The sequence below is a fragment of the Schistocerca piceifrons genome, chromosome 2, assembly GCF_021461385.2.
Source record: "Schistocerca piceifrons isolate TAMUIC-IGC-003096 chromosome 2, iqSchPice1.1, whole genome shotgun sequence".
NCBI lineage: Eukaryota > Metazoa > Arthropoda > Insecta > Orthoptera > Acrididae > Schistocerca > Schistocerca piceifrons.
Genome location: NC_060139.1, coordinates 1,008,273,179 through 1,008,286,919, shown reverse-complemented (window position 1 = coordinate 1,008,286,919; position 13,741 = coordinate 1,008,273,179).

Genomic DNA, 13,741 nt, shown 5'->3' with positions numbered 1-13,741 from the left:
CCATTAAGGGTGTTGGAAACGGTTTCGATGAATCAGAATCTCATTGCGCAAGATGTCTATGTACTCTAAATATTCTAATTTTCTGCTGATTTCTGATGTTAGATGTACGCTGAGGAGACAAAAGTCGCGGAACAGCAGTATGCACATTTACTGACGACGGCAGTATCGCGCACACGAGGTATGAAGGGGCGATTCATTGGCAGAGCTGTCGTTTGTGCTCAGATCATTCATGTGAGAAGGTTTCCGAAGTGACTATGGCCGCAGGACGGGAAGTAACGGACGCTGAGCGCGGAATGCTGGACAGTACTAGACGCATGGGACATTCCATTTCGGAAATCGTTAGGGAACTGGTTATTCTGATCCCCACAGTGTCAAGAGTGTGCTGAGAGTTCCGAGAGCGATGACCTTCACTTAACAACAGAGAGCAGCGGCGTCTGCGTAGAGCTGTCAGCGCTAAGAACCAAGCAACAGCAGAAATCAATGTGGAACGTACGACGAACGTATCCATTAGGACAGTGTGCTGAAATTTGGCGTTCATGGCCTATCGCAAAAGACGATTGACACTAGTACCTTCGCTAACAGGACGACATCGCTTGCATCGCCTGTCCTAGGCTGGTGATCGTATCGGATGGACCCAAGACTGTTGGAAAACTTTGACCGGCCAGAGGAGTCCACATATTAGTTGGTAAGAGCTGATGTAGGGTTCGATTATGGCGCAGAGGCCCCAAAGCCAGAGGCCCAGTTTGTCAACAAGCCACTTTGGTAGCTGATGATGACTGCATAACGGTGCCGGCTGTGTTTACGTGGAATGCACTGGGTCCTATGGTCCAACTGAAACGATCAATGATCAAAACTGGTATGTTCGACTACTTGGAGACCATTTGAAGCCATTCAACAATGCAATTTTTATGAATGACAATGCGCCATGTCAATGGACCATAATTGTTCGTGATTGGTTTGAAGAAGATTCTGGACAATTCGATCGAATGATTTGGGCTCCTTTATCGCCCGACTTGAATCGCATCGAACGTTCATGGAACATATGGAACGTATAGGAAGGCAAAAAGTATGTGGTATGCAGATAGAATAGTTAAGTCTCAGGATAAAATTAAAACCATATGGTCAGTCGTAAAGGAAGTGGCTGGTCTGCAGAGACAGGTCGAGGATATAGAATCAGTGCATAGTGGGAATGTCCGTGTTACTGATAAGTCGCCTATTTGTACAGTATTTAATAATCACTTTCTGAATATAGCAGGTGAACTAAATAGAAACCTAGTCCCAACAGGGAATCATATAGCGCTCGTAGAAAAAAGTGTTCCGAGACTGTTACCTGAAATGATCCTCCATGATACTGACAAGAGGGAGATTGAGTTAATAATTAAATCACTAAAGACCAAGAGCTCTCATGGATATGGCGGGGTATCTAGCAGTATTGTTCCATGTATGTTAGCCCAGTACTTAGCCATATCTGTAACTTTTCCTTCAGGACTGGTCGGTTTCCTGACCGATTAAAGTACTCGGTAGTGAAGCCACTTTATAAAAAGGGAGACAGGGATAATGTTGATAATTATAGATCTATTTCTATGCCATCGGTGTTTGCTAAAGTTATCGAGAGGGTTGTATATACAAGGTTACTGCAGCATTTAAATTCACATAATTTGCTGTCAAATGGACAGTTTGGTTTTAGAAATGGCTTAACAACTGAAAATGCTATAGTCTCTTTTCTCTGTGAGGTTTTGGACGGATTAAATTAAAGGTTGCGAACGTTAGGTGTTTTCTTTGATTTAACGAAGGCTTTTGACTGTGTTGACCACAAAATATTACTGCAGAAGTTGGAACATTATGGAGTAAGGGGAGTAGTTTCCAATTGGTTCGTCTCTTACTTTAAGAACAGAAAGCAGAAGGTAATTCTCCGCAATATTGAGAGTGGTAATGATGTTCAGTCCCAATGGGGCCCTGTCAAATGGGGCGTTCCCCAAGGATCGGTGCTGGGACCACTTCTGTTTCATATTTATATAAATGATATGCCATCTAGTATTACAGGTGATTCAAAAATATTTCTGTTTGCTGATGACACCAGCTTGGTAGTGAAGGATCTTGTGTGTAATATTGAAACATTATCAAATAATGTAGTTCATGAAATAAGTTCGTGGCTTGTGGAAAATAATTTGATGCTAAATCACAGTAAGACTCAGTTTTTACAGTTTCTAACTGACAATTCAACAAGAACTGATATTTTAATCAGACAGAGTGGGCTTGTTATAAGCGAGACGGAACAGTTCAAGTTCCTAGGCGTACGGATAGATAGTAAGCTGTTGTGGAAAGCCCATGTTCAGGATCTTGTTCAGAAACTAAACGCCGCTTTATTTACCATTAGAACAGTATCTGAAATAAGTGACATTTCAACACGAAAAGTAGTCTACTTCGCATATTTTCATACGCTTATGTCATATGGTATTATTTTTTGGGGTAATTCTTCTGATTCAAAAAGGGTATTTTTGGCTCAAAAACGGGCTGTTCGAGCTATGTGTGGTGTAAGTTCGAAAACCTCTTGTCGACCCCTATTCAATAGTCTGGGAATTTTGACACTGCCCTCACAGTATATATTTTCTTTAATGTCGTTTGTTGTTAGCAATATTAGCTTATTCCCAAGAGTTAGCAGCTTTCACTCAGTTAATACTAGGCAGAAATCAAATCTGCATGTAGAATGTACTTCCTTGACTCTTGTGCAGAAAGGAGTGCAGTATTCTGCTGCATCCATTTTCAATAAGCTACCACAAGAACTCAAAAATCTTAGCAGTAGCCCAAACGCTTTTAAGTCTAAACTGAAGAGTTTCCTCATGGCTCACTCCTTCTACTCTGTCGAGGAGCTCCTGGAAGAGCTAAAAAATTAAGCAAATTCCAGTGTTACATTCTTGATTTTCTTTATTTAAACTAACGGCGTGTCGCCTGAATATATTTTTCATTTTATCTGTTTCTACAATCGTGTTGTAATTTCATGTATTGACTCATTCCATGACCATGGAGACTTCTCCTTAATGTGGTCCCACGGAACAATAAATAAATAAATAAATAAACTTGAGGTCAGTTCGTACACAACGTTCTGCATCGGCAACTCTTTCGCAATTATGAACAGCTATAGATGCGGCATGGCTCGGTATTTCTGCAGGGGACTTGTTGAGGCCATGCCACGTTGATCTGCTCTACGCCGGGCAAAAGGCTTACGATATTAGGAGGTACCTCATGACTTTCGTCACCTCAATGTAATACTGATACGTGTGTTTTTCAGTATATTAATACAGGTAGAATTAATGCCTTGCTTCGTGATACTGTTAGCACTTATTTTGTTGAAACTGTATCAGAAGCTTTTTCAAATGTGTGAATCCCAGGGAGTGTGGTGAATCATACCAGTTACTCCAGTCTACGCCCAAAGTTATTTTTTTTCGTTGGGTCATGGGGTCATAGTTTGAGTAAATACGAGGGCAGTTCAATAAGTAATGCAACACATTTTTTTTCTCGGCCAATTTTGGTTGAAAAAACCGGAAATTTCTTGTGGAATATTTTCAAACATTCCCGCTTCGTCTCGTATAGTTTCATTGACTTCCGACAGGCGGCAGCGCTGTACGGAGCTGTTAAAAGGCGTCTGTAACGGATGTGCGTTGCAAACAACGGGCAGTGATCGAGTTTCTTTTGGCGGATAACCAGGGCGTCTCAGATATTCATAGGCGCTTGCAGAATGTCTACGGTGATCTGGCAGTGGACAAAAGCACGGTGAGTCGTTGGGCAAAGCGTGTGTCATCATCGCCGCAAGGTCAAGCAAGACTGTCTGGTCTCCCGCGTGCGGGCCGGCCGTGCGCAGCTGTGACTCCTGCAATGGGGGGAGCGTGCGAACACACTCGTTCGAGATGATCGACGGATCACCATCAAACAACTCAGTGCTCAACTTGACATCTCTGTTGGTAGTGCTGTCACAATTGTTCACCAGTTGGGATATTCAAAGGTTTGTTCCCGCTGGGTCCCTCGTTGTCTAACCGAACACCATAAAGAGCAAAGGAGAACCATCTGTGCGGAACTGCTTGCTCGTCATGTGGCTGAGGGTGACAATTTCTTGTCAAAGATTGTTACAGGCGATGAAACATGGGTTCATCACTTCGAACCTGAAACAAAACGGCAATCAATGGAGTGGCGCCACACCCACTCCCCTACCAAGAAAAAGTTTAAAGCCATACCCTCAGCCAGTAAAGTCATGGTTACAGTCTTCTGGGACGCTGAAGGGGTTATTCTGTTCGATGTCCTTCCCCATGGTCAAACGATCAACTCTATTGTGCTACTCTTCGGAAATTGAAGAAACGACTTCAGCGTGTTTGTAGGCACAAAAATCTGAACGAACTTCTCCTTCTTCATGACAACGCATGACCTCACACAAGTCTTCGCACCCGAGAGGAGCTCACAAAACTTCAGTGGACTGTTCTTCCTCATGCACCCTACAGCCCCGATCTCGCACCGTCGGATTTCCATATGTTTGGCCCAATGAAGGACGCAATCCGTGGGAGGCACTACGCGGATGATGAAGAAGTTATTGATGCAGTACGACGTTGGCTCCGACATCGACCAGTGGAATGGTACCGTGCAGGCATACAGGCCCTCATTTCAAGGTGGCGTAAGGCCGTAGCATTGAATGGAGATTACGTTGAAAAATAGTGTTGTGTAGCTAAAAGATTGGGGAATAACCTGGTGTATTTCAATGCTGAATAAAACAATCCCTGTTTGAGAAAAAAATGTGTTGCATTACTTATTGAACTGCCCTCGTATTTAACATGGCGTGGGGCAAATGAAAGTGACCGGAGAACAGAGGTCCATGGTACAAAGAAACGCAGCAGAGGACTAAGTTGACTGCACCAGATGTTGAAAGTGACCACCTTTCATCCTTTTGCACCTCTGGGCCCTGGTCAGCATGATGCTGAAGGCGGATCGAAACTAGATTACTGGAATTGCTACAGTCTCATCCGAAACGTACTGCTGCAGTTCTACAAGAGTATGAGGGTTTTTTGCGATACACGTTAGGTCTCCCCACACGAGGTAATCGCACACTGACAAATCAGGCTACCTGCGTGGCGACCAGACTGACCTCTGATAACACCTCTGTCAGGCGAGACGGTTGTGTAAATGTGCTCCAAGGTTCGGCCGGCTGCATGGGCAGTTGCTCCATCCTGCTGGAAATAACTGTAGATCTTTTCCTCCTCCGTTAATTCTTTTTGGAAATGGTCCCAAAATATTGGCGATGTAACACGTCGAGGTCAGCGCCTAATGAAAGAAGATGGTACCAATAATGCGGCGTGCAGGCACTGCATACCAAACTCAACTTTCTGATCAGCGTAATGGTGTTTCGTGAAAGTTAGGCGGATTATCCACTGCTCAGAACGTGTGATTCTGTGAATTGACATAACCACTCAGTTGAAACTATGCTTCATCATACATAAAGAACAGATCCATGCGCAGTCCATTCATTGTTATCTCAGTGAACAGCCACTCAATAAACAGGAGGCGCTGAGGGACATACGCTGGTTTTAATTCGTGAACAACAGACACTCGGCAGGGACGCATGTACAGGTCGAGGTGGAGTATTCGTCCTCATCATCGACGTGATATGCCGGCCTCTTGCAACAGACGTCGAGTTGATTTGGTAGGACTCTCAAGTATTTTAGATGAACTGCAGCACCATTTTCTAATGTGCGGGCACCTTTCGGAATGTTTTTCGACTTGTTCTAAACAGACCCTCTCTAACGCCATTTTCGGACTAAGAGTTGGATGGAAATCTTTGCTGACGCTTTGACACCATTAAACTTCTCAGCAAACAACTGACCACACCACTGCCACGACTTTGTTGTCACGCAACTTTCCACAACGAACACCCGGTGCTTCACTGTGAGTACCATCGTCCCCTTTGCACTGCTCCACTCACACTGACACAGACCGCACTACTGGCCGCATAAAGGTCAGAGGTGGACCAATGCGCTATTGACTTGCTCAATTTGTGAAGCTCTTTCTCTTGAATAAAGGATCCAATTTTACTGAAATTGTTTGTCTGCACATGTACATCTCATATATCGATTTCTGTCCCTGTCGGGTAATTTCTTCGTGGTGTGCTTTTCTTTTCTTTTATTCTTAGTGTGAATATCAGCAACTGCATGCGTTACTGCGTAGTCATAAATCAGCAGGCTATGACAGTGTCACTGCATTATGTGGTATTTTCTTGATGTGGTTGTAGTCGATGTCAGTATGATCTTCAGGGTATGTGATACAGCTGACAGAACGAATATGAGAGAGTTTGTAACTGCAGTCACTGCAGGGATCATTGGGACATCAGCGTGTTCTCCAACAAGAGCAAATGGAGCAACGGGCATAGGGTGTTTCAAATCACACGCTCCTCAAGCTGAATGGCTAAATAAACGATGCAGCACGTATGCAAACAGGGAACGTCAGAAGGCGTGCATGGTGTGGCTTGGTGAGATAACCCATAGTATCAAATAGATTAACTGGTTTGGTGAGATACCCCATAGTATCAAATAGATTAACCAGACTTGTTGCGTTGGAACCGAACAATTCGTGGTTTAATCTAGGTTTCACTGTGAAAACAACTACGAGGCCTGTTCAGAAAGTAAGCTCCGGTTGATTGCCAAATTGAAACCACAGTGAACATCAGAAATGTTTTACTTGTAACAATTAGCTACCCATTTCAGCTACTTCTCTACGTAGTCGCCGTTCTGACTTAGACTTTTGTCATAGCGTTGTACCAACTTTTCAATAGCCTCATCATAGAAGGCAGCCGCCAGTGCTTTCCGCCAATTCTCCACGCTGGCCTACACCTCGTTGTCTGTGTCAAAATGTTGTCTTCAAAGACAGCGGTTCATGTGACCAGAGATGAAACTCAGGGGGAGACAATTGCGGACTGTATTGTGGGTAATCTAACATTTCCATTTGAAAACGATGCAGGAGCATCTTCATTGCCCCTGCAGAATGCGGCTGAGAATTGTCGTGAAGACGAAACAGCACGACAGTTATGTAATGTTAGCTGCATAGCTTCAGGCGAAATTTCTCACCAGGCCCTCGTACTTGGCGGCAGTCACTATTTTATAGACATCTTTACGCACTCACTGCGAGCTCAGAAATGAGAAGAGCGACGTGATGCTAACTGGGGTTATACTAGAGACACTACCCAACACATCTGTGCAAAGCTTTATCGGATTTTCATAGTCGTTTCCATTTCGCGACCGATCGGAGCTTACTTTCTGAACGCCCCTCGTACAATAAAAGTGCTTTAAAGCACTTTTTATGAAGATACTTGGGTTTCTGTGAGTTTGAGTATTAAAATATTGTACCTGTTTTGAGAAAGCAATAATTATCAAAAGTATTTTATTGCTAGTAAACAAGAGGTTAAGCCAGAGAGTGCTAGAAATGTGTATAACCTAAAAGCAGAATAGAAAATTGTAAATGAAAAGTGCTGCTGGGCAATGACTTACTATTTTTCATATATTTCTTAATTTATTTGTTTATTTAATTCTTTTTCATTTCAACCCTCTTAAGGTATGGAGCTGAAGATCACTTGGAAAATTATAAGTTGTATTTCTTGAGTTACATGCAGGTGAAATTACAAATTCATTAATACAGAAGTTCTGTCTACACAACACCATTAAAGACATATCTAGTTGACTGATAATAGTCAAAAGTCGGATACTTTTCTTTCCCTTTACATAGCTATCGGAATTACATGCGCTGTTGCTTCTGTCAGTACTGTCTGAGTTCTGAAATTTTTCGGTTAGTTTTATTACTTTTCATCCTGCCTGGCCCCACTCGTAAGCGCTTCACACTCTTTGTCCTCTAGAATGGGGCTCAGTTTAGCACCTAGCTTCGCTCCTTCCTTCCTTCTCTGTTTGATCTCTAATTCTTATTGTAAGCAATATTAAGTTTCGTCTGTGGTCGTATATAGAATGCATGGAAAAATCTGACCCGCCACTATCCAAACAATGTATGTTTTGAATCACTCCGGTTCCCAGAAACCCTGAAAATAGACGTTGACTGTGGATACTGGATCACAGACACAGTCCCTTTGATCATTCAGAGATGTCACTACACCTGCCCAAAGATGTAAACAACCACGTATCAGCAGCGCCTATTAGACGGAGGGGGTCCGACAGCCGATCAATTTCAGTCATTACACCAGGAAGGAGGTATACTGCTGGTGTTGTCTGCAGTTCAACCATGCCTAGATGGTCAATTCCTCGGTGCCAGGGAGGGCTTTCAACAAGGGAAGTGTCCAAGCGTCTTGGAGTGAACCAAAGCGATGTTTTTCGGACATGGAGGAGATACAGAGAGACAGACACAAGCGATGACATGCCTGTCTTAGGCCGCCCAAGGGGTGCTACTGCAGTGGATGACCGCTACATACGGATTATGGCTCGGAGGAACCCTGACAGCAACACCACCGTGTTGAATAATGCTTTTCGTGCAGTCACAGGACGTCGTGTTACAAGTCAAACTGTGCGCAATAGGATGCTTGACGCGCAACTTCACTCCCGACGTCCGTGGCGACGTCCATCTTTGCAATCACGACACTGTGCAGCGCGGTACAGATGGGCCCAACAACATGCCGAAGGGACCGCTCAAGACTGTCATCACGCTCTGTTCGCCGATGAGTGTCGCATACGCCAGACAGTCGTCGGAGACGTGCTTGGAGGCAACCCGGTCAGGCTTAACGCCTTAGACACACTGTCCAGCGAGTGCAGCGAGGTGGAGATTCCCTGCTGTTTTGGGGTGGCATTATGGGGAGCCGATGTATGCCGCTGGTAGTCATTGAAGGGGCGTAACGGCTGTACGATCTGTGAATGCCATTCTTCGACCGATAGTGCAACAATATCGGCAGCATATTGACGAAGCATTCGTCTTCATGGACGAGAATTCGCGCCCCTATCGTGCACATCTTGTGAATGACTTCCTTCAGGATAACGACATCGCTCGACTAGAGTGGCCAGCATGTTCTCCAGACATGAACCCTATAGAATATGCCTGGCACTGATTGAAAAGGACTGTTTATGGACGACATGACCCGCCAACCACTCCGAGGGATCCACGCCGAATCGTCGTTGAGGAGTGGGACAATCTGGACCAACAGAGCCTTGATGAAGTTGTGGATAGTATGCCGCGACGAATACTGGCATGCATCAATGCAAGATGATGTGCTACTGGGTATTGGAGGTACCGGTGTGTACAGCAGTCTGGCCCACCACCTCTGAAGGTCTCACTGTACGGTGGTAAAACATACAATGTGTGTTTTCAGGAGCAATAAGAAGGGCGGAAATGATGTTTATGTTGATCTCTTTTCCAATTTTCTGTTCAGGTTCGGAACTCTCGGAACCGAGGTGACGCAAAACTTTTTTTGATGTGTGTATCATTCTACTACTGGGTTCGACGAACATCACTACAGCTCGAATGAGAGATATAAACTTGACCTGTAGGTGTTATAAATTTCGTATAAGACTATCGGCTAAACGAATAAACAGTTTATTCTAATCACAGACTTAATTATACCTTTTTAGAAATAATCGACATAAAGGCCCAGACAGCAGTAAATTATGTACATAATATACAGTTGAGCGGATCGTTTAAATTTGTAATTAATTAATTTAGAATGCATACAGTTGTGAGTCTAGAAAATCAATCATGGCAGAAGACCAGTCGACCATAGCTACAGCTTCTGTAACATGAACTAACTGCAACGAGAAGTTCGACACAGCATCACTACCTGAGATTAAATGCGTCAGTGTACTGCCCACTTCTGTGACATCGGTTTGCAATTTAAAATTATATCTCTGATTTACTGTTTCTCGTCTCCTTATAATCACCTCAGTACTCTGTAACAAACTGCGGATGCAAACAATTAAATAACTTTACATGTTATACTAAGCAGAATTCCTCGTGCGGATAATAATTTATTATTTACAGATTAATTAGTTTAGAAGTATGCTCTGTGCCAGTTTTCAGTAATATTTCAGTTCACTTTTCACACTGAGCGTTCTTGGGATACAGTGATTTATCATTCACTGACAATGACGCATATTATTTCCCGTATTCGGTGAATAAAACTGCGCGAATAAAAGTTTGCAGATACCCTTCTGTAAGCATTCTGCGTTTATTGGTTTCCATCGCCTTTTGTGAATGTTGCATAAAGTGTCTTGTAGTGCCTCTGATATACATACGTGTGATTTTGTGATGTCTTCAGTTTTTTTTTAATTTATAGTACCGTCCGTCGATCTTTTTGACGTGCACCATGTAGAACACCGTACTATGCGTCTCTCATGGGAACCATACGAAAATTCGTACACCAACTGTTTCTTTAATCTTGTCATTGCATTGTCATCGATCCTGCTTTCTGCACGTTATATAAAACGAAACAAGCACTGGACGAAATTTCAGAACTAATACTTTTTCATTATTTGTCACAAATAAGCAGGTGTTGTTTTTCTCCGAGTGTTGGAATCTGCATCGCTTCGTATCGGCAGATTTAGACGTAATATTTACAGTATATTTTCGAGAGTGAAGTCATCACTTGCCTAAAACAGCTACAATGGGAAACGTGCAACAAAACTCTTATTGTCCTCGGACTCTTAGGCCGCGGCAGGTCCGAATAAAAAATTCTTGGTTTTCAACCCACGTCAATTCTAATAAAATTGTCGAGCTTTTGGTGGTTAGGAGTAAACCCACTGACTCTAACTGAAGCGGATTGAAAACCGAGAAGGTTTTATTCAGGTGTCTCATTATGACATAGAGCTGTGCATGTACAAATGTTATTGCTGAAATCTTGTTCCGGCCAGCGGAGAGTAATGGATTCGTTTAGCCTTCGACACAATGATGGCCACAAAACTGTATGTTTGGCAGCAAAATTGACCAGACTCCACTTAAACTGCTAGCAACACGAACGAAACCAAGCACTGGTAAAAATTTCCAATCTTGTAGTTGTTTTTAATGGTCACAATTTATTTAATTGATATTTCTATGGTTTCTGAGGGAAAGGAAAAAAAAATCATTGTAGTTATCAGTAATGTTGAACACAAGCTACGGCTCTATAAATTTCAATACTGGCGTATGAGAAAGCACGTTAGTTCTGATCAAATCACAAGAGAACGATATTTCATGTAGCCACACCAACAGCTAGTTAATCATACTCACTTTGTAAGCTCTCGTTACCTACCTGGATTATACGCAGGAAATTAGGAGTTACTGCTTCAAATGGAAATTAGCTCTGCAGTCTAATGCTGCGGACCATGCACAGATATATTATAGAGATTACGCATTAATAATAACCACGCATTAAAACAAAAGCCGTTGTTAACTGTTTCTTGAACTTTTATCAGATATTCAAGTCAGGAAACCTCTCCAATTTTTGATTCGTTTCCCATATGCACTGAAAGTGGACTGCAGAGCATTGACGTAGATGTTTTCTTCCATTAAAAACTTTCTACGTTTGTAACTGTTACGTATGCTGCTTCCCCCCTTAGGAAAAGAACGCAGGATTAATTCTAACATTACGCCGGTACGTGGAAGACGGCTGCATATTTTTCATTATCAAATTAAATTAAATTTTTTTCTTCCATGAAATAAACAAATGATTTGAAAATAACGAAAGAGTCTTGAGAGATGAGTAGCCTTCGACGCTGCAACTTTTTTAGAGGCGTTTCCATTAACAGCTCAAGAAATTACACGTGAGATAATTTACTCCTCCTCTTGTCATTCATTTCTTGATGTATGTCGACAAGTATTGAGATGTGAAAGCGAATAATACACAGATCAAGTTAAGAATAAGAATGTTGCAACGCGTTGGAAAAAAATTGGAGTGTTGTTTCCCGGTAAGTTTAAGTGCCAAAAAAGGCATCAAACAATAGGTATAAAGCTACAACAGACACAATATATGAACGTAATAAGGAGAAGTGGTGGAGTAAATACGAGGGAAGCCAAGGTTTAACAGTTGTTAACTGTCAAGTATCTGTTCTAATATCTAAGTTGGTGAACTGTGAGACGCGCAGAAGTCGGTAGTTTATGGTTAATCTCAACTCATTAGAATTTTTCAGTCTCTCACTTTCTTATCTTTCTACGTTCCTCGAAAAACAATGTTTTAGGCCTACGTTTATGAGCTGCACCAGAAGTGCCTAAATAAAGGAACGAAGATTTGGAGTTAAGGTAATGGTGACGAACAGTTTGTTGGAGACGGAGGAGAAGTTTTGATATAACTATTATAGGGAAGGATATGTACCGTGTGCTATTGGAAGAAACATCCAGGCATTGGCTTTGAACAACTTCAGGAATCAACCGCTATCATGCCGTACATGAGATCGCTACGTTAATTATTGTGGCACTTCGTTCAATGAGGATACTGAGCTGCACATTACTTTGTGTACGATTTTCGTGTGAGCATAACCATACTTATAATGTTTCTCTTCTGTTCTGTTCAGTGTGGCAACGTAGTGCCTACACGAGGAAGCTGGACGTACACTTGAACGAGTCAATGAGGATTATTACGGGCACATTAAAATCCACCCCGATTCCCTGGCTGCACACCATCAGCAACATCCCATCACTTGAATTACGACGCCAAGAAGCAATCGATCGAGAATGGAGGAAACTACACCATCCTGGCTACCAACAAGACCTCCCAATTTATAAAGTCTTAAACAACCCTCCCCCAGACCTTTTAAAATCTCGCAATCCACTGCGGCATAATGGAAGGAACGATAAGTAGTTCGACATTAAAGAAGAGTGGCACAAGAGGTGTAATGCTGCAACAATAGCACATCGAGGTATCCAAGACCAAACTGCCAGCCTACCAGGATTTCATCTGCAGAGAAGGGAGTGACCTAGGCTGAACAGAATATGAACTGGCCACGCCAGGTGCAACACTATGATGCACAAGGGGGGACTCCGAGATTCTCCAGCCTGTGATTGTGGGGCCCAAGAACAAACTGTTCAACATATTGTTAGAGAATGTCCTCAGAGGAAGTATCCTGGATCATATAGTGACTTTATTAATGCTACTCCCTCTGCTGTTAGTACCCTTCAATCATTAGATATTGAACTATGAGTAAATGTATCTGCCTTTTTAAACTTGCAGTTATATGAGTCAATGTTGTCAGTAACATGTGGTGTTTCCGCCAGACACCACACTTGCTAGGTGATAGCCTTTAAATCGGCCGCTATCCGTTAGTATACGTCGACCCCCGTGTCGCCACTATCAGTGATTGCAGACCGAGCGCCGCCACACGGCAGGTATAGTCTAGAGAGACTCCCTAGCACTCGCCGCAGTTGTACAGCCGACTTTGCTAGCGATGGTTCGCTGACTACTTACGCTCTCATTTGCAGAGACGACAGTTTAGCATAGCCTTCAGCTACGTCATTTGCTACGACCTAGCAAGGCGCCATATTCAGTTACTGCAACTAATTACTTCAAGACTGTATTCTGAACAAATAATATTGTGAATCATGTACCGTCAAGCGCGAAGTTCATCATTAATGGATTAAAGTTAAGTATCAAACTAATTCCGTCCGCTTTCTGAATTCTAATTCCTTGTCATGTTCCAGACCTCACGTCAGTACAGTCCTTCCCTCCTCACGCCAGCCTGCGTGAGCTAAAACGCGTGCATTTCGGCCTACTCTCGTAACACGGTGTTGGCTCTTCTGCCAACACAACATATGT